Source organism: Silurus meridionalis, chromosome 22 (assembly GCF_014805685.1).
Source record: "Silurus meridionalis isolate SWU-2019-XX chromosome 22, ASM1480568v1, whole genome shotgun sequence".
Classification (NCBI taxonomy): domain Eukaryota; kingdom Metazoa; phylum Chordata; class Actinopteri; order Siluriformes; family Siluridae; genus Silurus; species Silurus meridionalis.
The window spans coordinates 15,960,204-15,983,700 of record NC_060905.1 but is presented as its reverse complement, the minus strand read 5'-3'; the positions used below and the strand labels follow the sequence as shown (position 1 = coordinate 15,983,700).

Sequence of the window (23,497 nt, the reverse complement as noted above, 5' to 3'; positions counted from 1 at the left end):
TGAGTTTTTCAACGCACTACAAATCGTATTTCCGGTATGTAGTGAGAACACTGCGCTTAAAGGCGAGGCATTGACTAACTGTGCCGTTTTATTGTATCTTCCCAAGGGACAATACTGTAGAAATAAAACTTGGATATATATTATAGTTGTCAATGTGCAGTTGTACATGGTGTAACCAGGCAAAGCCAAACGTCCCATTCTTCATCTTCATGTTTTTGTCTGCTTGTCAGGACCATAGAAGTTTGTGTATCTTATATTAGAGCAGTTATAATGTGGTGCTTTGAGTCCCATTCTCTCACACTGACCACTAGATGTTCAACATGCACCTCATGGTAAAGACTCTCTGAGGACGTGAGAATTAGAATTGTTGCTCTCCGCAAAGATGCTGAGGCAATAAGAAGATCAGTAAAACCCTGAAACTGAGTTACAGTACAGTAATCAGGGTCATATAGAGGTTTTCCAAGGCGGGTTCCACTCAGATACAGACCTCACATCAAAGAAGTTGAGTCCTCGTGCTGTGCATCAGGTGCAGAAACTGGCTATAAAAAACAGACGCATGAATGCTGCAGCTTTGCTTTAGAGGTTGCGGAAGCAGAAGGTCCACTTGTCAGTCACACTGCAACAAGTCGGTTTGCATGACCATCGTCCCAGAAGGATTCTCTTCTGAAGCTGCTCACAAGAAAACCTGCAAACAGTTTGCTGAAGAACAACCTGTCCAAAAGCATGAATTACTGGAACCATGTCCTGTGGTCTGATGAGATTAAGATAAACACGTTTGGTTTAGACGGTGTCCAAAATGCGTGGCGACGCCCTGGTGAGGAGCAACAAGAAAATTTTGTTTTTCTTACAGTCAACCATGGTGGTGGTAGCATCATGGTCTGGGGCTGCATGAGTGCTCCTGGTACTGAGGAAATGCGGTTTATTGTTGTATATATTATATATATATGATATTGGAATTAATATTAGCTGGTGATTTGCTTTGCAGCTGTCTGAGTTACCATCACAAAAAAATTAGTAAATACATTCTGACCGATTAGAATAAAAAAAATTGAATTATCAGGAAAACATCATTAAATGAATTGAATTTTACACAATACTCAGTATGGTTATATGAATTTTAACATCTATTTTAATATGCATGAACGGACAGCAAAAAGAGAAAAGCGAAGAAAACCAGTAGTCCTGAAATCTGATGAGATGGCTATTAATGGTTGCCTTGGGACAGATTTTATTTGCATTTAGAATAATTTGTTGGGTTGGTAAAATTCGCTGACCTCAAGCAAGTTTGAGGGGGTGTGTGTATGTATGTATGTGTGTGTGTACATGCTCACACCACGGGCCTCTTTTGCCACCTCTCTTTTTCCATGGTAACTCTAAGGCATTAGATAAAATAACAGCATTAGGACTGTGTGTGTGTGTGTGTGTGTGTGTGTGTGTGTGTGTGTGTGTGTGTGTAAACTCTTTTATCTCAGTGAAGACATCAGTATCATAGAAGAACCTTCATAATGTTCCTCAGTCGCAGCCGCGAAACCACATTCCTTCATTGCATCATCTGGAATATGTAAAGAAATCCGCCGGATAAATCATGCATCCCACCATCAAGAAAATATTGTCTAAGCATGCAGAAAATCTGTGATTAGACACTTGGGTCTAAAAAGGAACAGCACTAAGTTCAATTCAGAATTGTGTTAAGATTGAAATTTTTCAGAGGGAATTTCAATCGCATATGAACAATGCCCTGAATGGCCGTACTGAACATTATGACAGACAGACAGACAGACAGACAGACAGACAGACAGACAGACAGACAGACAGACAGACAGACAGACAGACAGACAGACAGACAGACAGATAGATAGATAGATAGATAGATAGATAGATAGAACTTGTTATTTTCATAGTCTGATTCCTCTCTAGGTTTCTTCCTCATGCCATCTCAGAGAGTTTTTCCTTGCCTTCACCACTGGTTTGCTCAACAAATGTACAATTATAACCTCATACATTTTTTTCTACAAGCTGCTTTGAGACAATGTTCATTGTTAAAAGTGTCATACAAATAAAAATGTATATTTATACAGAACCCTGAAATGATCATATAGCAGATTTCTGTCTCCTTCAAATGACATTGAGTAGTTTTTTTGTGTACTTCTATATTCTTAAGTATTTTTTTTATTTGTAATTGCACATTTACTTATTTAGTTTGAAGTATTGTACTTAACTACATTTTAAACCATATCCTGTACTGAGTAAAAAAAAGGTCAATAAAATAATGTATTTAAATATAGATATAAATTTCCATATAAATATATAATTCATTAATAATAATACAAATGAATAAATATAAATAATGCAGGGGTGGTGGAATTGTGCCCTGGAAACTTTATCTCATATATAGCGTTTTTGTTGTTGTTGTTGTTTGTTTTTTGTTAATCCACTTTAGTTTGTACTTTTACTGCAGTAGATTTTTACACCGGTAACTTGTACTTAAGTAACATTTCACTGAAATAACAATACTTTAACTTGAGTAAAATGTTTTATTAGTCTTTCCAACTCTGTATATTGGTATGGCCATGAATAAATGAAAAGATGCTCCATGGGTTTTGAGACATGCTTCACGTTTGGCTTGAATGAATGAAAGAACTGGATTAGGTCCATACTTGCGCACTAAGCAGTGTACTGTACAATAGGAGTCGTACTCGTTTTGCGTACTTGTCTCTGTAGTATTCTAGTACGCACTACCCAGAGAGAGCGGCTCGTTCGCACCGCCCATTCGAGCGCTTCGTGCGGTCCGATTGGCCGCCAAGGCACCAATCAGCGCGCGGAGGAGAAAGGAGGAAGTGAAAGCGATCGGCGCTGCGCCGTGTGGAGGAGAGACGCAGGAGAAGGAGCGCAGGAGGAGCGCGTCGAGACGCTACAGCTCCGGGACCGCACGGTTCCGCAAACTCCGCGGCAGTTCCTCCGGCCGAGAAAACGGACTCCATTCGCGGTTACGGGTGAGTGGGGTTGACGGTCGCGGGGGGTGATGGTGATGTTTGTGGTGATGTTTGGGATGCGGGGAAAACACCAGGACGAAGCGAACCTCCTCCTTGGCTGTGGCCCCGCGGCTTCGCGCTGATGTTCGCCTGGATGCGCGGACAGGGCGGCCGGGAGGCGCGCAGCCAGGAGTCGCGCAGCCGGTCCAAGTTGATCCAAGTCCTCAATTCCACAGCTCCATCACTTCTTTTTCTTTTTGTCCTGCTTTTAAATCTGATGATCAAAGTTTTTTTTAATTTACTTTTATTTTTCGGTTTGCAACAATGAATCTAAATGCAGCCTTTAATCGGAATTAGGCTTTTTAATTTTAATTAATTAATTTTTTATTTTTTTATTTTTATTTTTTGCATCCTAATTCTGACTAATTCTTTTTCTAGATTTGCACCTCATGTAGGGGTTCATTCGGGTTGAACAAATCCGTGTTAAAAAACTTAATCTGGATTTTTTGAGTCGATGCATTAAATCACTTGATTTATTTAATCTGAGTTTGAAGTCGAGATTTGTGTTTACCTTCATTCACCTTGCTGAGCAAATCCATGATTAAAGCCTTAATCTGGGATTTATTCATATTGTCTTGAAGCATGAACACCTTGTTACTTTACACCTTGTTTAACAAATCTGATCTTAAACTCTTAATCTGGAATTAATTCAGATTGTGTGGGATGATGCGTGAAATTGCTTTGCGGTTTTTGTTCATTTGAGTTTGAAGTAAAGATTTATGCCTTTTGGAACTTTACACCTTGTTGAGCAAATCCATGATTAAAACCCTAATCTGGGATTTATTCATATTGTCTTGAAGCATGAAATCACTCAGTGATTTTGTTAATCTGAGTTTGAAATTGAGATTTTGTGCCCTGGAAAACTTTTTAAACAAAACTTGGATGAAAATCTTAATCTGGGATTAATTGGAATTGTTTTGATTTGACGCATGAAATCACTTCATGATTGGTAAAATCTAAAATTTGTGCGATTGTGGAACCTCTTATAACCTGGGTTTAACAAATTCAGGATTAAAGCCTTAATGTGCAATTAACTCAGATCGCCTGAATTGATGTATAAAATCCCTCGGTGATTTGTGAATATCGTTTTTTTTTTTTAAACGTTTTTTGTTTATTTAAGCCAAACGTGAAGTTTGTCTCAAAACCCATTGAGCATCTCGTCGAGATTTGCACCTTGGAAAACATTTTAAACCTTGTTTAACAAAACTGAGATTAAAACCTATTCCTGGGATTAATTGGAATTGTTATTTGAGTTGACTCATGAAATCACTTCATGATTGGTAAAATCTAAGTTTGAAGTCGAGATTTGTGTGTTGAAACAATGCTTAAATGCTGTTAAACAAAATTTAGATGAAAATCTTAATCTGGGATTAATTAGGATTGTCTAGATTGGTACCTCAGGGGACTTCTTAAACCTAGTTTAATAAATCAGAGATTAAAGCCTTAATCTAGGATTATGTTGAATTGTCTGCCATGAGCAATTTACTCAGTCGGCAACAATATTGTTCTAAAAACACCAGAGAAGCCCAAACTTTCTTTCTATGAAAAGCCAAAAATCAAACTTGATTGAGGGCCAGAAGTCAAAAGTCAAAAGTCAAGTGGCTTTTAATGTCATTTCTACTTTGGTACACAGAACACAGTAAAAACGAGACAACGTTCCTCCAGAACCCTGGTGCTACACTAAAGAACAACATAGAGCTACAACACAACCTACAACAGCTACAACACAACAAAGTAAATATTGTGTTCCACCATAATGTATAATATTGCAATGAATGATGCTCTGGTTCTCATCAATTATGATTTCATCATATTTAGATAAAATAATTATTAAACAGAAAACACGACTAGGTAATGTGTGTGTGTGTGTGTGTGTGTGTGTGTGTGTGTGTGTGTGTGTGTGTGTGTGTGTGTGTGTATATAGTGTGTATATATATGTTTTCAAGTTTAGTGACTCTTACAATGTGATAAAAATAGAAACAATACAATTAATGCTGAAGTACTGATAGTCAGGCTTGCAGAGTTTTTTTTGCAGCTCACAAATAAAACAAAAAGAAGTAGAAATCTGACTTTATTTCACCTTTTCTCCCTCTTCTAAATGGCATCTCTGACCACAGGTCACTAGTCTGGGTGTCTCTATGGCACATGCACCGTGCTCCGGGTCAAACTCGACACTCTTCGCTGCAGTTTCACGTGTTTTAGTAGGTCATGTATAAAAACATCCCGGCCTAGATTTAGACTGTACCGAATAGCGTGTTTATGAGAAATGTGTACGAATACTTTTTTTTAAAGAGATGGACAAAAGTCCACACTGCTCAGGGACGGAGTTCTGCTGCTAGAGTTCGAGCTGTCAGACGGTTTATGCAGCAAAAATATTATAAAGTCGGATGAGGATTACGCTGCCCAATCGTAGAGCCAAATTGTGAATAACGTCGAGTTTTAAAATTTTTCAATGGATATATTTCTATTAGAATCTCAAATCTGATTGGTCGATGGTCATTGATGAGTTTTCGATACCAGATAAACTTTTGAGAGTCAACAACAGTTGGAAACAAATTCCTTGGTTAATAAACCTGATTCTGATAACCAGCATAATAAATCCATGCAGTTATTTACCAGGGAAACCCGAGTAAAGATTTCTTTGAAATTATATTTATTAATTGTGTATAAAATCCTTTATGAAGTAAATATATTAGTATGTTTGGGTGAGTAGGAAAAAGAAATAGTTCAACCACGATGTCAGGTTTCACAGGGGTATAAATATAAGGTAACACGCAGGCCAAATTCCCTTATTCATCACATTGGGTGGGGAATATTCCATTCAGTTATAGAACGCTTTTAACCATGAACATTGTCCCAAAGCAGCTTAACCGAGATAAAGAGGTTATAAATTGGGCATTTAGAAGATTAATGCCTTATTCCTGAAAACACCCTGAGACGGTATAAGGAAGAAACCTTTAGAGGAACCAGACTCAAAAGGGAACCCATCCTTATCGCAGAACGTCCGTTCGTTACAGTTGCATCATTGTTGAGGCGTACTGTTCAGTGACGGACGCTTAAATGCAGAACCGTTCATTGTATCGTCCTCCTGAACCATTGTAGCAGACTGTTAAATAATTACAGTCCAAGTCCCTCCTCGTAGTTCTTGCTCGGGAACTTCATGGATTTTTAGGCTGTTGATGTTGATGGGGGGACCATCCTCAGCTTCACAGAGTCTCCAATTAGAAAGTATTTCATCCAGAGTGCATTCGTAGAGAAGAGAGACGGGAGCATGTTTAACTCAACAGAGACTAAGAGTCAATGGGCGCTTTGCAAACAAGGTTGCGATATTATTAGAGGCCACCGTATATCAGCAATATCAAGGACTGGATACACACATCAGGCGTAACATTATGACCAGTGAACAACACTGATTATCTCATAATGGCACCTGTTAGTGGGTGGGATTTATTGGGCAGCAAGTGAACATTTTCTCCTCAAAGTTAACGTGTTGGAAGCGGGAAAAATGGGCGAGGGTAAGGATTTGAGGAGTTTGACAAATTGTGACGTCTAGACGACTGGGTCAGAGTGTAGCTCTTGTGGGATGTTCCCAGTCTGCAGTGGTCAGTATCTATCGAAAGTGCTCCAAACAGTGGTGATGCATGTGGGGAGCGAAGGCTGATCCGTGTGGTCCGAGCTAACAGACGAGCTCCTGTAGCTCAAACTGCTGAAGAAGTTCATGCTGTTAATGATTGAAGGGTCAGGACTGTTTTGGCAACAAAAGGGGGACCAACACAGTATTAGGTGGGTGGTCATGATGTTCTGCTTTCTATAGTTAATACAGAATGATGTTCTAGGATTGCTGAGGTATAAATAGGATTGTTATTGGAAAAGCATCAGTTTTCCTTGTTATTGATTATTTGTCTATAACAGCAGCCCCCTCCTGTTTTTGTGTGTTTATTCACGTAATTTGCGAAAATGACCAAAAATGCCTCGATAACGCTTGTTTTCTTCTGCTGTTTTTCCACAGTGACGGTAGACTTCGGTCATTCCAAATTAGTTGACTCACTCTCGGGGGCATGAGTGTGCAAACACCACCCCCATGACTATCAGAGCGAGATCATAGTCATACCTGACAACCATATACCCCCCCATTGCTAATTAAACCGCTGTAAAGTCAGGCATAGTCTCGAGGTTAATAATAGCAGAAGCTCACGTGCTCGTGTGGTTATAGTGTGCCGGGCCTGGCTGCTTATTTGAGGCCTGCATGTGTTATTACACACCGAGGTGATTATACAGTAGCTGGGTGTGCTGGAGACGAGCTGGGACGGGCATTCCAATTTGGGGGTGAAACTGGCGATGGAAAATGCAACGAAATGAAGAAAAAAAAAATATAGCGGTTATGTAGATTATTCAACACCTGATCCTTTGTACGTTCCTGTCCGTAGTTCGATCACACTCTGACCTTGCTCAAGTCGCACTGCTGAGATTCGGGCTTTATAGAATTTGTAGGCTCAAATGAGAGTCGAACATCTGGATTTATGGCACGTGCCACATGGATATAAACCCCCCCCCGCCGCATACGCTTCCCTCCTCCGTCTAGCACTTTCCGCTGTCATTTAACAGCAGTGTCTGTTTTTTTTCCTTCTTCTCTCAATTCCCTCTTTCTAACACCCCCCACCCCCTCCACCACAACCACCCCCCTACTCGCTTCAGGTAAAAGTTGTTACCTTTGTAAATAGTTCCCCTGCTGATAGATTCCTCGCTGACGTGTGCAAAATAAATAAATAATTAAAATAATACCTCCACAAACAAGTGCTTTTCGGCTTTCTGGTACCAGCAGGTACATCAACACCTTTTTTTTTTCCCTCTTCCTCCTCCTCCTCCTCCTCTATCCATAGTTTTCAGGCTCAGATTAATTCGCTTTTTCAGTCGAGATGAGAGTTGCCATGCATGTAATTACCGCCTCTCGATTAATTACTGAGAGAAGACAGGTGCAAATGGAGGTGTCGGTGTCACCGCGTCACGAGCAAAGGAGGAGGAGCGTCTTCTGGAACTCTAGCACATTTCGTTCCAACCTTCACAATGCTTATCGGCGAACGACAAACAAACCGAACTGCGCGTTGCGTGCAAACAAGGTGCGTGGGGTCGCCAAGCTTTTGAAACCGAGAGCTACTTCTTGGGTACCGATTAATGTGAAGGGCAACCAGTTTGATACACACTTCTGAAATAACACATTTGCTCAATTTATCTTTAATTATGTTATAATTAATAATTAATGCTATTCATCTATATCTACTCATCTATATTTTAATATTGCCATTTTCAAATTCACACCAATGCAAGTGTGATTTAAAAAAGAATAGCAACAAAAAAGATTGGATGCAGCTCACTGGTAAGGGGCACTACGGTGAGCTATTTTTAGAAAAGGCCCGCGGGTGACTCATGTGGTCCCCGATTTGGTGACCCCTGCTTTATATCAATGCATGAAGCAAACTCGAACAAAGGGGGTGTTTTCCCAGTTAGCCTTTCAAAAACTGATCTGGAATCAGAATCCGAATTAGAGCGGAGGTCTCCGGAAGAATTCCTAATAAAAGACTTCGCTTTAGAGCAGGGGTCTTCAACGTTTTTCGGGTCAGGGACATCTTAGGCTATAAAGACATGGGGAAGAGACCTCCCTGATACAAAATGTGTCAATTATAGCCACTGATATTTAGCGAAACTAATCATATTACATTAGTTACATTATGTTAAGAAAATTAGAACTATGTTGTTGTTGTACATGCAGCATTGTCTGTATTGTCGTCTATTTTTTAAATCTTTCAAAAGGATTTACGCATCATAAACATCAAGTCGTCCAGTTAGACCCCTGGTTGAAGACCTATGCTTTAGAGCGTTGCACGTTCTATATTGTTTTTCCTGAGATGTTCCAGACATAGTGCTACATGGACGAAAGTCAGTTGACCCCTGACCACAAGATTTTTTTTTTTCTAACATCTCATTCAACATTTAGTCTCTATTTCCTGTTCAAATAACCTCCATTCACCTGGGAAGATGTTCCTCTAGATTTTTTAGTCAGATTATTTGGATATTTGTGGAGACACCTTCAGCCACAATGGCGTTAGTAAAGTCAGGTACTGGTGGAGGTGAGGTGAGGAGGCCTGAGATAAAGGTTATCCCAATTCAACCCAAAGATGTTCAATAGGGTTTTAGAGCTTTATAGCAGGAGATCTTCCACTCCAACCCTGAGATGTCCTATACAGTTGTGTGCCTCTGCTTTTAGTGGTAATAGTTTGGGGAAAGAACCACATATGGCTGGAAAAGACATGTGTCCCAACATTTTTGTATCTGTAAGAGTTTTTATGTATTAAAGAAAGAAAATGTGGCTACAATCATGTTCTTATCATATAACTTATTAGCGATGATGTTCATCTTCAGGGAAAGTTCATCTTTGTTGGACTTGTAGAAGGTTTAAAGTAAGGTGGGAATACGTTTTGGATACATGGATAGGAACAGTTTGGAGTCAGTCGTTTACCTTTTAGGAAACAGGAAATCCCAGATAACTGGGGACCCTAGAGCTTTGAGGTGGCAAGACTGTTTGGCTGTTTTGGTAGTTGTGATAAAGCCAAAGCTGACAATTCTTGTAGAAAGGTTTGAATGTGAAAAAATATCTCAGTGAATTAACATTGAATTAGAAGGTTGTGAGTTCAAATCTCGGCGTGACAAGATGTCGTCGCTGGGCCTTTTAGCAAGACATTTAACCCTCGATTGCGCTTTTGTAAAGACGAAATGGTAATTCGCTCTGGATAAAGTTAACGTCAATGTTTTTTTTTGGGGTTTTTTTTTTATGTCTTCTGGGTATGGAAAAGTTTGTAGAGTTTGTAGCTTCTTCCTCTGTGCATTGTCATTGGGTCAAGTTTGAGAGCTGTACACTATTTAGTAGGGGTGCAACGGGTCGCAGTTGATCTACGGATCATGGCTCGCAGTTCAGCACGGACCAAAACCCTGGAAAGTTTTTAACGATCGCAGAATACCGATCTGCCGATATTGCTTTTTAACTACGTAACTGCACAGAGCAGTCACGCGTTCACGTGAACGTGTTGGCGTGTCGATCAACAACAACGGCTAACGGAGGAGAACTCGAAAAGCCTCCCGCGTCATTCAAATCGTATGTGTGGGAACGTTTCCCTGCTGTGACTTTTCTTGTAATGAATAGAAAGCAAATTATATCAGTCTCCTTCTTTTTTTTTTTTTTTTTTTGGCTGATCCGAAAAATCATCCAATACGTGACTCAAAAACCGCAACGTGATCCGAAACGCGAGTTTTGTGATCCATTGCACCACTACTGTTTTGGACTAATGCATTCTGAAATATTGTCTTAAAAGACTTCCGGGCTACGTTTTTCTTTCAACGATGGCAGCGTAATCCATCAGCTCCGACAATTTGCGGTACCCCAGATCTGGAATTTGAAAATTTTTAAGTGTTGACGGAGTTATGGAAGGGGCGACTATAGAGGGAAAAACCAAGAAAAAAAAAACACTACAAAAGACAACCTAAATGTACTTAAACAAATTGGCGCGGGCGGCGACGGGAAACACTGGAAAGAGCAAATTTGCCTGGCGAAGATTCTCAACGAGATTAGGGACCTTCCACAAGCCAGCCACAAACAACTTCAGGATATAAATGAAGAACTGTACAAATCTAATAAAAGAATCAAAGAGATTGAAAATAGAATAGACGAAGCGGAGAACCCAATTTAAAACACGGAAGAAGTGCTGGAAGAGATGCTACGGCTAACAGAACAAATTGAAGCCAGGCTACATGACCAGGAGGGTTGAGCCAGATGGTCAAACATCGGCGTACCAGAAAGAGCTGAGCAAAACTCTCCGGACTTGATTTCTTTCCTGGAAGATTTCCTTAAATCGACTTTAGATCTGAACCCCACCGGTGGACCTCCAGATTGAACGGGCCCACAGAGCACTCGCGGCTAATCCATCAACCATGGCCAATCCACGCTCGATAATTGGCAAGTTTCTCAACTGCAGGACAAAAGAGACGGTTATCAAAATAGCCTGGGAGAGGAAGGCGATTGAATGGAAAGGGAACAGGATTTGATCATGACCCCTGACGTGCCGTTGAAAAAGAGGAAATATCAAGAGGCTAAAAAGGCGCAGAGGGAACACGGCATCAACAAACTTCACGCATTTAGAAGTTTACAAACCGACGATCAGTGAGTGGAAAGAAATGTCCTTTTTATGGGGCTTAAATTGATGTTGATGAAGGTACTCTGATGCTCTTCTCTTAGGCACTTTCATCGTCCTCTTCTCATTTTCTTGTTTAAATGACATTCAAGAAAACAGGTTTAGAAGCCAATGTGGTGATGGAAGTTTATCAGATGAGCATCTGCTGTGAAACACATTTCAATAAATACATATTTTTGGATTTGTTTTCTCCTCAGCATTACGTTCGATGCAGTGACATTTGTGTTTTCCAGATTTTATATATATATATATATATATATATATATATATATATATATATATATATATATATATATATATATATATATATATATATATAATAATAATAATAATAATAATAATATTCCACACTAATAGATCTCAATGACTTACTTTCCCATTTGTTTCTGAATTGCTTTGGATCTCAGCATGATGTCTAGCTTTTGAGGATCTTTTGCTGTACTTCATTTGTCAGGCAAGTACTATTTAAGAGATTGGGAACAGGTGTGGCAGTAATCAGGCCTGGGTGTGGCTAGAGAAATTAAACTCCGGTGTGATAAACCACAGTTTTAACAGGGGGCAAACACTTTTTCACACAGGGCAATGTAGTTTTGGATTTTGTTTTCCCTCAATAATAAAAACCTTCATTTAAAAACTGCGTGATGTGTACACTTATACTGTGTGTGTGTATATGTGTATATATAAAATATAGATAAGTGCCAGTTGTTCAGAAGGAAAAGACGAACTATCTCTACGACGACATGGGCACTCAATGCAGTGATGTCTTACCTGGAAGTCTTTATTTTTCTTTGATTTAAAATTCTGGTTGTTCTTCGTCACTTGTTAAGTTCACGTTCCCTGCTAATTCGGAAAGGGGACGCTAATCGACGACCGCTATACTAGTTCGAAAATAAAGGTTTAAAAAGACACGGTAATACGTGGAGTAAAAGAAAATGAGTAGTTCTATAAAGATAGCCTCATATAACACAAACGGTTTACTTAATCTTGTCAAAAGAAGCAAGATTCCAACTTCCCAACTCACTGGAATCAGATGGGTTTTTAAATACGTTTTCTCTGCTTCGTTTGGATCTGGAAATAGGAGAAGAGTTGCAGGTTTAATCAAAATTGCATATGAGCACCTTGCTGAAATATAAGAGGTACAGTTAAGGGGCACTTTAATCACTATTCTTAATGTCTATGCCCCTCCAGGAAGTAAATGTTCTTGAGACTTTGAGAGACCTAATAGCATCTGAATCGCGAGGCATTTTTTTTTTTATTGGCAGGGGGATTTTAATGTTTTATTAGACTCCAAATTAGATTCTTCGGATCCTTCCGCTTAACTAGCGAGCATATTAAGGAAACGGATAAATACAATGTTGAAAGAAATTAGATTGATGTATGGAAAAACTTCCATCCAGGACTATGCATATTATTTAAACCCACATACATTCTATTCAAGAATGGATTCCTTTTTTTTTTTTTTTTCGTTTGCGAAAAGACAAATTCAGAGTTAAAAAATTGCAACGTCAGATTAATCTATTTCTGATCACGCGTTATCGCTTTTTCTAAATCTAGAGAGTAAACGGAAAAACACTCTCTGGAAAATAATCTCGTTCATCCTGGATAATAGAGCGATTAGGGAGTGACTTATAGTAGAAATAGTTCAATATGTGAAACAGAATGATGGATTAGTCCCGCCCACTATTCTATAACCACGTAAAGTGGTTATTAGGGGTAAAGTAATGGCTATAACGTCTAAATTAAAGAAATAAAGCCTTGAAAAACTTAAACAAATGCTTAAATAAATTAGGATTGGAAAATAGGAAAGATTCTACTAAAGATTTGTCTCAGGAAATTCCATACACAGGACATTTTGAAGAAAAAAAATTTTCATAAAGAAAAATATTACGAGTCTGGAGGCAAAGCAATTAAGATATTGGCCAGAAAGTTACGCAAGCAACGACGCAGATGATTCAAGACCCTGTATCGAAACAGATATTTCAGAATCAGAAGATATTCAGAGAGTATTCAAATTCCTTATTGTTCGTAAAACCTGAAAATGCTTATTTAACTGCAGATATAACTGACGAGCAATATCCAGGCTTAAAAATAAGAAATCACCAGGACCAGATGGATTTTCATCCGATTGGTATAAGGTATTCAGACAACTTATCCCCGTATTATTGCCTGAGTTTATTTGTTTTACACGGCGGAGATTTGCCACCCTCGTGGCGAGAAGCCGTTATTTCTGTGATTAAATAAACAGAAGCACACAGCTTTATAGACAGATCTCTGTCTTGAATGCGGACTATAAGCTGTTTGTCTTAATCCTAGCTAAAAGGCTTGAATTGATCACGCCGGATCCTGCTCTGATCAATCTGGTTTCATTCGGGGGGGTGGGGGTAGACGGACGCAAGACAATGTTAGACAGACTCTCTATATTGTCTAGATCATATCCAAGATTGTATCTCACAAGCCGTCCTCCTAAGCCTTGATGCCGAGAAGACTTTTGACTATTTATTAAAAAATTTTTGGAGTACTCCCACAAATTGCAATTTCCATAAGAAATGTATTAAAGTAATTATTAATTGAGATAATTTGAATAAACAGTAATCTATCAAACACCTTTCCACTGGAGAGGGGGGCACTAGAGGGGAGCTCCTCTCCTCTTTGCATTGTTCATTGAACCACCGGGGCAGTGGATCAGGCAAAACTGAAAGGAAAAAAAAGAAAAAAGAAAATAAATAAATAAACTTCTTCCCAAAAAAAATAAATTGAAATGGATAATTGCTTAAATGGGATCTTAAATATATGAAATACTTAGGAATATGGAAAATACATACAAGGATATGAAAAATGTTAGAAATTCTGAATCATGGCCCAATCAATAAAAAAATGTAATTAGACGTCCCAAGATGGAACCTTTTGCTGTTTTTTAAACATGGGCTCTAGCTACCTTGTCCAAAAAGGGTCAAGGGTAAAATATAAACCCCCTGCAGCTGAGTAAAGGAAAAGGAGGGGTGTTTTCTTCCATGTTTGCAAAAATTACTTATGGGCAGCACAGTTGAGATTCATAGCCGGTTGGTGCAATTCAGGATATCAAACAAGATGGAAGGACATCGAGATCGGTTGGGTTGACGAGATTCCTATTCAAGCGATTATTGTAGACGAAAATGTATTCAAAAATAAAACCGGAAAATCAATGGATTAGGGTAACCTTCGAAAATTGGTACAAGATTATTAGCAAATAAAACCTAAAGGACTCTGTGAATGTATTGAAATGGGGTGCGTATGACACTGATTTTAAATCAAATACAGTAATCCCCTGTTTATCGCGGTGGTTACGTTCCAAAACCGCGATAAACGGAGGCCACCACAGAAATGCTATTTTATGTATACAGTACTGTACTGTATTAACGTTTTACTTCATTTTAAATGTAATAAGTATATTTTTTATTAATAAATGTCTTTATTTTAACATAAAACTCAATAAAAACAATTCCCTATATGTTTTTTGGTCTATCGTGCTCTCTGTGAGAGACCGGGAAAATCAGCCAAACTAATTAGTTATGTGGCAAATGCAATTTCACTATAAATTCGAACTGCGGTAAAGTTGGGGGATTACTGTACTTTAGTTTTCGCGATTTAGAATATGGGCTCAACAAGGGATCACTGCCTACTCTTCAATCCTAGATAAAGGACAATTATTAGATTACAATTTTCTTAAAAAAAAAAGGAAACGATTCAATCTAGATTCTAAGGATTTCTTCAGATATCTTTAGATCCGACAACATTTCTATCAAAACATTTTAATAGGGACTGATGGAGACCCAAATAAGAGTAAATGGGTAAAAAAAAAATCTTTTCGAACTCGCAGGGTCTTGGAACGTAACCCCCAGTTTCGGGTGACCACTGTATTGATATAATCCTATCTTTCACATTTTCTCACTGTAATGTTTAATTTACTGTTTCTTATAGTGGGATATCATATATTGGAACTAACTTAAGTATATTATAAGCAATTAGTATATATTAAATGTATTATATATATTTTCGGGCCCTCTAAAACCATTCCAATTTATATCATGTGGCCCTTTTGGAAAAAAACTGCCCACCCCTGGCATGAATAGAAGATAAGAGAAGTAGGCGAGTATATTTAAGTCTGAAATCTTGTAAAAGTAAAGAATGCCATAAACAGATGTTTTGTGTCGCTTTGCAATAAAAACTTAAATTACAAAAAAGAAAAATGTCTAAAATGTTTTGATTTGTCTGATCGAAACATTCTCAGATATTTAAGCGTTTTTTTTTTTTTTTTTTTTTTCTTTTTGTTTTGTTCGAGCGATGCTTTGTGGATGAATTGTGTTCTTTGTCACTGAATCCCTGAGAGTAATAAACATTTCAGGTCTGACTGGTTTCTATATGGTGCATTACATACCATAGCTTTGCTTCTTTGGATTCGTTGCTACTTGGACCTCTTGCAGGCCTCGTTCACTCGCCGCAGAGGCCATCCAGCTGTGCTTGCTTGGATCGCCTACGGGCTTTCTGTAAAAGTTTTCCTCTTTGATAGTCAGCATATGTGGTGGCTCATGGCCTAGCATGCTCGATGTAATCAGGCTGTGTCCCTGTAGTGAGCCTCCCTCTCTCTTTTTCTCTTTCTCTTTCGCCTCCTCAGTGCCACCTCTCCAGCTCCTCCACTGCCATTAGCCTGAGCGTGTAAGTGTCTGTTATGACGCTAATGAACTGCTATAAAGCAGATCTGCATAAATCCTGCTGCGATCCTGAGAGCACCCCGTGGACCGTGTGGTATTAAAGCGCAGGGTCTCGAACTTGTTTTTCCCGAGACTTTCTCTGAAGTCGAGATTTACTGGGTACGTGCCAGGACCTGGCAGGTGCGTCGGATTTATCAGGCGAAGTGGCACTAATTCACCGGTATCCTGTCTAGAGCAGGAGGAGTGTGACGAATGGCATAGGACCTTGTTTCGAATGGACCAGTGCTGATAGAGTAAAAGTGTAGGTGAGTTTTTGTGCTCTAGAGCGCCTCTTTTTCCCCTTTTGGTAATGCAGGTCATGTCTCCAGAACTTATAAAGGTAAGGAGGAAGCGAAAGTTTTTCGGAAAATGTTAAAAAGACTTGCGCTTTTGGCAGAACGTTCTAGCAGGTCTTGATTTCCTTTCTTTCTTTTGTTCTCAGCCGTCACGCTGCTGACCTCTGCTTGTTTATTTTTAGTAGAGGTCAACCAATTTTACCGATAGATTTGCTAGATTAGCTAGATTGGACCGCACTTGTCGAAAACCGATTAATCAACTGATGGTTTTAAATATTAAAAAAAAAACACCACTTCATGCAAAATAGTCCTGAACTTTATTATGGAAAAAAAAGCATTCTAAAATGCATGAAAATGTGCTAAATGAAATAAATAATTTATATAACAAATAAATGATTCATATAAAAAAAAAAAATAATGTAGCACTTTCCGCCTCACTTGTAAAAACAAACAGCACATGGCATCAGTGATTCTTCTCTAGAGGCCGCTGTCATAATGTCAGCGGACCAAAAACCGGAAAAACTATTGGTAGGGATTTTTTTTTGCCAGTAACCCGATAGTTCCAGCAATCAACTGTCGTGAAGATAAATCAACAAAACTGATTAATCATTTGAGCCAAGTTCTTATTACACTCCATTATGCTAAAACGTTTGTTTATTTTTGGGCTTGTCTACTTTTGCAAAGTCATGGAGATGTTTATTGGTTTTGTTTTCACCTGAGATCTTCTGCGTGGACACAAGTGCGGTATCTGTTACAGTACGCCGAGTTCCGTGTTTCCGCCCTGACCTTGAGTTTGACTGCCGAAAGCGAATAAACACGAATGTCAGGTCCGACCGGTACACCGGATCGACACTCGGGTGGGAGGGGAAACGACCCGTTTACGATGAGACACAAACACGCAAGAGTTGTTGCAGCAGATCTCGAAGCAGACAGCAGATCTTTTTTATTATAGTGGACAAACTGTCAACGTGGATTGTGTAATTATGTTCATTCCTTCGCATGTCCCTCATCCGAGAAGAATCTTCGATTTAACCAATTGGTTTAGTTTGATAGCTGAAACGAGAACCACAGAACAGCAGTTATCAATTTGATTGTGTTAAGCACGAGACGAGAAACATATCAAACTGGGGATCACTGCAAACAGAGACCCTCCCTGGGGCATATTTACCTGCTTTTATGTATGTTATGTTAGAGTTGGGGGAAGTGGTAGCCAGTACCATTTCTAGGCATAAGCAAAATAGGTGGTCACTTAGGGCGCAACCAGCCGGGGGGGCCCCCACTAAGCGTTTTTCTGCTTTGTTTTTCTGATGAGGTTTAATACACAGTATATGCTTACATTCTTGAATTCTAGCAACTTTGCAATTATTATTAAATGTGTTTAACTGTTTTTTGGGAAGGTTGCAAATGATTTGTATGGTGTGGGGTGGAGCATTGTGATAGATCAGTAAGAATCTTGCCTAGGGTGCCGAAAAGGCTAGAAACGGCCCTGGTGGTAGCTTAGTGGGGGAGATAGTGACTTAATGGTGAAGGCATTGGACTTTGGAACTGAAGGTCATGAGTTCAAATCCCAGCTGCACCAAACTGCCACCCCTGGAATAAGATAAATGTAAATTGCTCTGGATTAGTGCATCTACCAAGTGCCGTAAATGTAAAGAGAGAAATACCGAGCCCTGCAGAAGCTGATGTTTCTGCATTCAAACTGAAATTGTAGACACGTAATTAGAGGCCACATCCTGCGTTGTTGCCGCCGAACTTGATGAAGTTGAACTCTGTTCTTGCGTCGATGACATACAGAGAAAAGCTGTGGACTGTTCTAATTCCGATATACATTATATTGACAAATGGTCTTGAGATATTTCCAGCCATATGACGGTTCTTCCCTGAACTGTTCCCAGAAATTCGGAATCACTCACATGAAATTTGACCTTTACTTCAACTAGGAGACCCAAACCTGTTCTAGCATGTTCTTGCCCTTGTGAACAAACCCAGTTCCATTAAGATTTGCTTTACATGGGCTGGATTGAAAGATGATCTGCTGTACACCTCCAACCCTACTGAACACCTTTGAGATGCATGTGAATGTTGACTGCAACCCAAGCCTCTTCCCCTTCATCAGTACCTGACTTCACTTACACCCTTGTAGCTGAATGAGCAAAAAATCTATTTAAACATCTTCCCAGAAAATCGGAGTTCATTATAGCAGCAAGTGGTAATATATGGAATATAATTATATATAGAATATAATTCAGGTCAGGTGTCTACAAACTTTCTCCTTTATTGTGTACTACGGTGTAAAATATTTTTTTTGTTGAATTATTGTATATCCACAGTTCTTGACTCTGTAGATGCTCATCTTTCCAGATCGTGAAACTTTCTCAGAACAGTTCAACTTCATAAATCGTTCTAAAAGTGTATAGTAATGGTTTCTAATTCCACTTCTTGGTTTCTTCTTCCTCACATCTCCAGGGTGGGTTTTTTTTCTTACCTCTTGCCACTTGCTTTTTGTAAGCAGAATGAGGCCAAATGGTGCGTTCACACCTTCACAAACGAACAGCCCCAGGTTTGAGTTCAAATGAGCTAAATAAAGCAGATGTCATGCTGTTTTCACACCTACTTCATTTCCTTACCAGAGATTTGGTTTGATTTGGTTTCAGTTGATTTCACATTGCAGTGATTTTCAAACGCATCAGCCGGCAGTCCCTTGATGGTCAGAAAGTGCCCAGGGATGTAATGGCAAGTGCAAGTACCATACATAAGATCAATGAGGCAATCTCTCAATCGTTTCTTCACACACTTAAGAAGCTATTAGCGTTTTCTTTGGCATGTTGTTCTTTCGAATGATGAATATACCTGAATGTATTTAACCCATTTCAAGGGCAATTAATGCGCTGATTTACATTTTATATTAGGCGTAAATGCATTTTGGTTTGCATAAACAGCTGGTCTGTGTGTACTTTTATATGATCACAGATGTATATAATTTTTATTACCTCAGACTGCAGCAGAAATCTCACTGAGATTGTTAAAATTGCTTTAATACATATTTTTAAGGTCCATTTTATAAACCTCAATGACACAAATTTTTCCTTCATTTGAACCACCAAACGTGTTCCAGCATGGCAATGCCCCTGTGTACAAATCCAGCTCTATGAAGATGCTTCATATGACTTTTGAGTGGAGGATCTTCTGCTATAAATCTTTAAACCCAACTATACATACTGTGAACTGGGATACTGATTGCACGCCAGGCCTTCTCACCTCACCTGCATTAGTAACTGACTTTGCTAACAGCCTTCTGTGAATGAATCGCCGCAAAACTCAAATCTAGTGGAACATCTTTCCAGAAGAGTGGCGGTTATTATAACAGGAAAGGAGGACTAAATGCGGAATGGGATGTTCAAAAAGATAGCCTTCATGTCATTAGGTTTGTCCATATTGTGTATACTTGGAAGAATAGGAAATTGCTTTGTGTAAAAAAAACCAAAAATTGCTTGATTGATTTTAAAGTATGGACCATTCTGGTGCCAACGGGATGCATCCCATTATGTTCCCGCAAATCTTTTCTGCCCAATTAGCGAACATCAGGATGCGCAAGCCATTTGGAAATCACTACATTGTGAAACCATCTAAAAAATGTCTTCGAAGTAATGTAGCTATAAATGGATACATTTGACCTATACATTGATTAGATGTAATGTCTTGTTGAATTAATAGAAAAATATATATAACTGTTGAAATTGACCAACTTGGGACGTGTAATGGATGCACAATAGTATCCTGTAATGGATACCACAGTCTGGATGAAAAGTTAAGCACTGGGTTATTGAGTGAACGAAAGAACAATGTTAGACCTGCATTTGTAGCTGGGAGTCCAATACCTATTTGCAAGGATTGGCATACTTGATTTCCTCTCTACTACATTTACATTGAATAGTCATTCAGTGCCACACCCAGATGAGGAAGGGTTCCTTTTTGAGTCTAGTTCTTCTCAGGGTTTCTTCCTGATGCTCTCTCTGGGAGTTTTTCCTCGTCACAGTCACTGCTGGTTCGCTCTTAGGGACAAACTTACAATCATAAGGAACCAAACGTATACGTGCTTTTATAGCTGCTTTATCTGTAAAAAGCTGCTTTGAGATTTTATGGCATTTGGCAGACCCTCAATCCAGAGCAGTTAAGGGGTAAGGGCCATGCTTAAGGGCCTTCTACTAGCAATTTGGTGGTGCTGGGATTTGAACTGGTGACCTTCCGAACAGAAGTCCAACTACTGAGACACAACTTCCCACAATATCTGTTGTTAAACGCGCTCTACAAATAAAATGAAATCAATTGAACATTTGCATTGTTTGGTAGATGCCCTTATCCAGAGCGATGTAATTTGATCTCATTCGTACAACTGAGCAGGGTTAAGGGCCTGGCTCAAGGGGCCCAGCAGTGGCAGTTTGGTTTCCTGGGATTTGAACTCACAAACTTTTGTATCTAAAGCCCAATGCCTTAACCACCAAGTTACCAACTCCTGTTAGTCAAGAGTGATTCTAGGCAATGAAGAGCATCTGTGAGCTTGTGTATGAGTGAATGAATGAGTGTGTGAGTGAGTGAGCTAGAATTCTGACGAAGACCAGGTCTGGTGAGCTTATATCTCCAGGTCGTTGCATTGGCTCCCTGTCGAATTCCAGATTGATTGATTTGAAAAAAATCTTATGCTGAAATTTAAGGCCCTACATAATATGGCACCTTATTACTTTCACAACTTTTAACTGTCTAAACTCCAAGGCGTAAACTTCACTCCTCCGATTCTGGTCTTATAGTTGTTCCTCCTCTCCATCTATGGGTGATCAAACTTTTTCCTCCCATGCACCAAAAACTGTGGAATTCTCACTTCATTGAAATTAGACAGGCCGAATCTTTTGTTTTTAAAGCTGCTTTTAAAACATACTTTTTCAGAGTATCAGCGATTTTTATTTTATTTTTTATTATTATTTTATTTATTTTTTTATTTATTTTTGTGATGTATCGGTGATGTTTTTTATTTACCTTTGTTATTATATTATTATTTAAAATATTTTTTTATTTCCTATTTTTTTGCTTAGAAAGTGTTTTGAGATGTAACTTTTAAAAGTGTTCTTTAAATTAAATATTATTATTGTTCTTATTATTGATGTTGTTATTATTATTATTATTATTATTATCATCAGATTTGGAAAAAGCTTTATTGCTAAGGAATTTGTTTTGTTGACTGAAGCTTCCAATTGTGCTGGAATATGTATTTGTGTGTATACAAGAATAAGTGTTGCACAATTTTTATAAAGAAAAATATTTAAGGAATATTTAATTGAATTTTTCCTTTTATTTAATTTAATCAATGTATTTTAAAAGTGTACTGCATTTTTTGAAAAATATTTTTACGTACCGAACCGTAAATTGTGTACCGTTACACCCCTATTTACTGTGTTAAAAGAAACCGATGCACCGCAAATCTTTCCTCGTTTCGACAGAAACTCTCCTGAGCCTCTCGACGCTGAAACACTGCTGCTTTCTAACAAGTCCTGCATGAGCTGCAGTGTCGCTCTGACAGCACTGAAACCTATAAGGTGTGTGTGTGTGTCTGCCGCCAGTCCCATTCGCTCGATGACGCCTGGAATCGGAGACAAATTACTGCTTGGTGTAACAGATTGCGAATCTGTATAATATTTTTTTTTTCTTTCGTACATATGCGAGCTGCTGGAATGCCACTCTTCCGTTTGAGACGTGCTTAACGTGGCATAACGCTCCAGTCGGGATGCATACCGGGTGGCTTTCTTCTTTGCTTCTTCTTCTACTTCTTTCGCTGGGCTCTGTTGGAACCAATTATTGCTGTGTCCATCTTTTTTTTTTTCCCCAGACAAGGCATCTGTCAAGTGTACGGTCCATCACCCAATTTCCCCTCTCAATGCACAAACCCGAGCAGCATTGTGCAGTAATTTAACCTCCAAAAAATAATCGAATTTAATCCTTCCTAAGAACACGTTTTGCCCAATCATGGAGTCAAGTGACAGTTCGAAGAGAGAGTGGACTCGGTGTGTGGAGTCCAAAGTGATTTTCTCAGCCCTTTTCCTCACTCTGGAGGAGTAAAGATCTTGGAGATTGGGCAGTGGGGCACCTATAATCCTCTCAGCAGTCCTGACCGTCCACTGTAGCCTCTTAATATCTGATTTGGATGCTGAACCAAACCAGACAGTTATGGATGTACACAGGACAGACTCAATGATGGCCGAGCAGAACTGTTTCAGCAGCTCCTGTGGCAGGTTGAATTTCCTCAGTTGGTGATGAAGTACAACCTCTGCTGGGCATTTTTTTTAGCAATGGAGTAAATGGTATTGTCCCACTTCCGGTCCTGAGAGATGGTGGACCCCAGAAACTTCAATGACTCCACTGTTGTTAAAGTGCTGTTCATGATGGTGATTGGGGAGTGCTGGGGGATTTCTCTTAAAGTCCACGATCATCTCCACTGTTTTGAGTGTGTTGATCTCCAGGTTGTTGTGATTGCACCAGACAGCTCTCGCTAACCTCCTGTCTGTAATCAGACTCGTCTCCTTCCTGGATGAGGCTGCTGACTGAAGTGTCGTCCACAAACTTCAGGAGCTTGACAGAGAGGTTTTAGGAGGTGCAGTCATTTGTGTACAGGGAGAAGAGCAATGGGGAGAGAACCCAACCCTGGGGAGCACCAGTGCTGATAGTGAGAACCCTGGATATGAGTTTACCAAACCTCACTGTCTGCTGTCTGTCAGGAAGCTGGTGATCCACAGACAGATTGGGGTGGGCACGGAAATCTGGGTCAGGATTGATGGTATTAAAAGCCGAACTGAAGTCTACAAACAAGATCCTTGCGTAGGTCCCAGGTCTATCACGATGTTGCAGAATATATTGCAGTCCAATGCTGACTGCATCATCCGCAGACCTGTTTGCTCTGTAGGCAAACTGAATGGGATCAAGCAGAGGTCCAGTGATGTCCTTCAGGTAGGCAGCCTGAAGCTTTCCTAGTCGTCTGTCTTTGGAAGACTCTCCTCACATCCTCTACACATACCTTAAGCGCCGGTTGAATGGAGAGGGAGGCAGGAAAGGGGTGTTGTAAGAGGGTAGGTGAATGTGTGAAGTGCAGATCAGAGGGGGTGGTGGGTGGTAGACTGGGCTTTTCAAACTGGCAGTAAAACACATCAGGTCTTCAG

The 23,497-nt window shown here is 39.5% G+C and overlaps 1 protein-coding gene across 5 annotated transcripts in view; it reads left to right on the top strand.

The window, feature by feature from the left end:
- The first annotated feature begins 2,847 nt into the window (after positions 1-2,847).
- Positions 2,848-23,497, top strand: part of elmo1 (engulfment and cell motility 1 (ced-12 homolog, C. elegans)) — a 112,676-nt gene continuing 92,026 nt past the window's right edge. For 3 of the 5 annotated variants that reach the window (XM_046834457.1, XM_046834455.1, XM_046834452.1), the window contains exon 1: positions 2,848-2,993. The gene's annotated coding sequence lies outside the window, so the exon portion shown is untranslated. The remainder of the gene's footprint in view (positions 2,994-23,497) is intronic. The other 2 variants (XM_046834456.1, XM_046834454.1) reach the window with 2 other exon arrangements.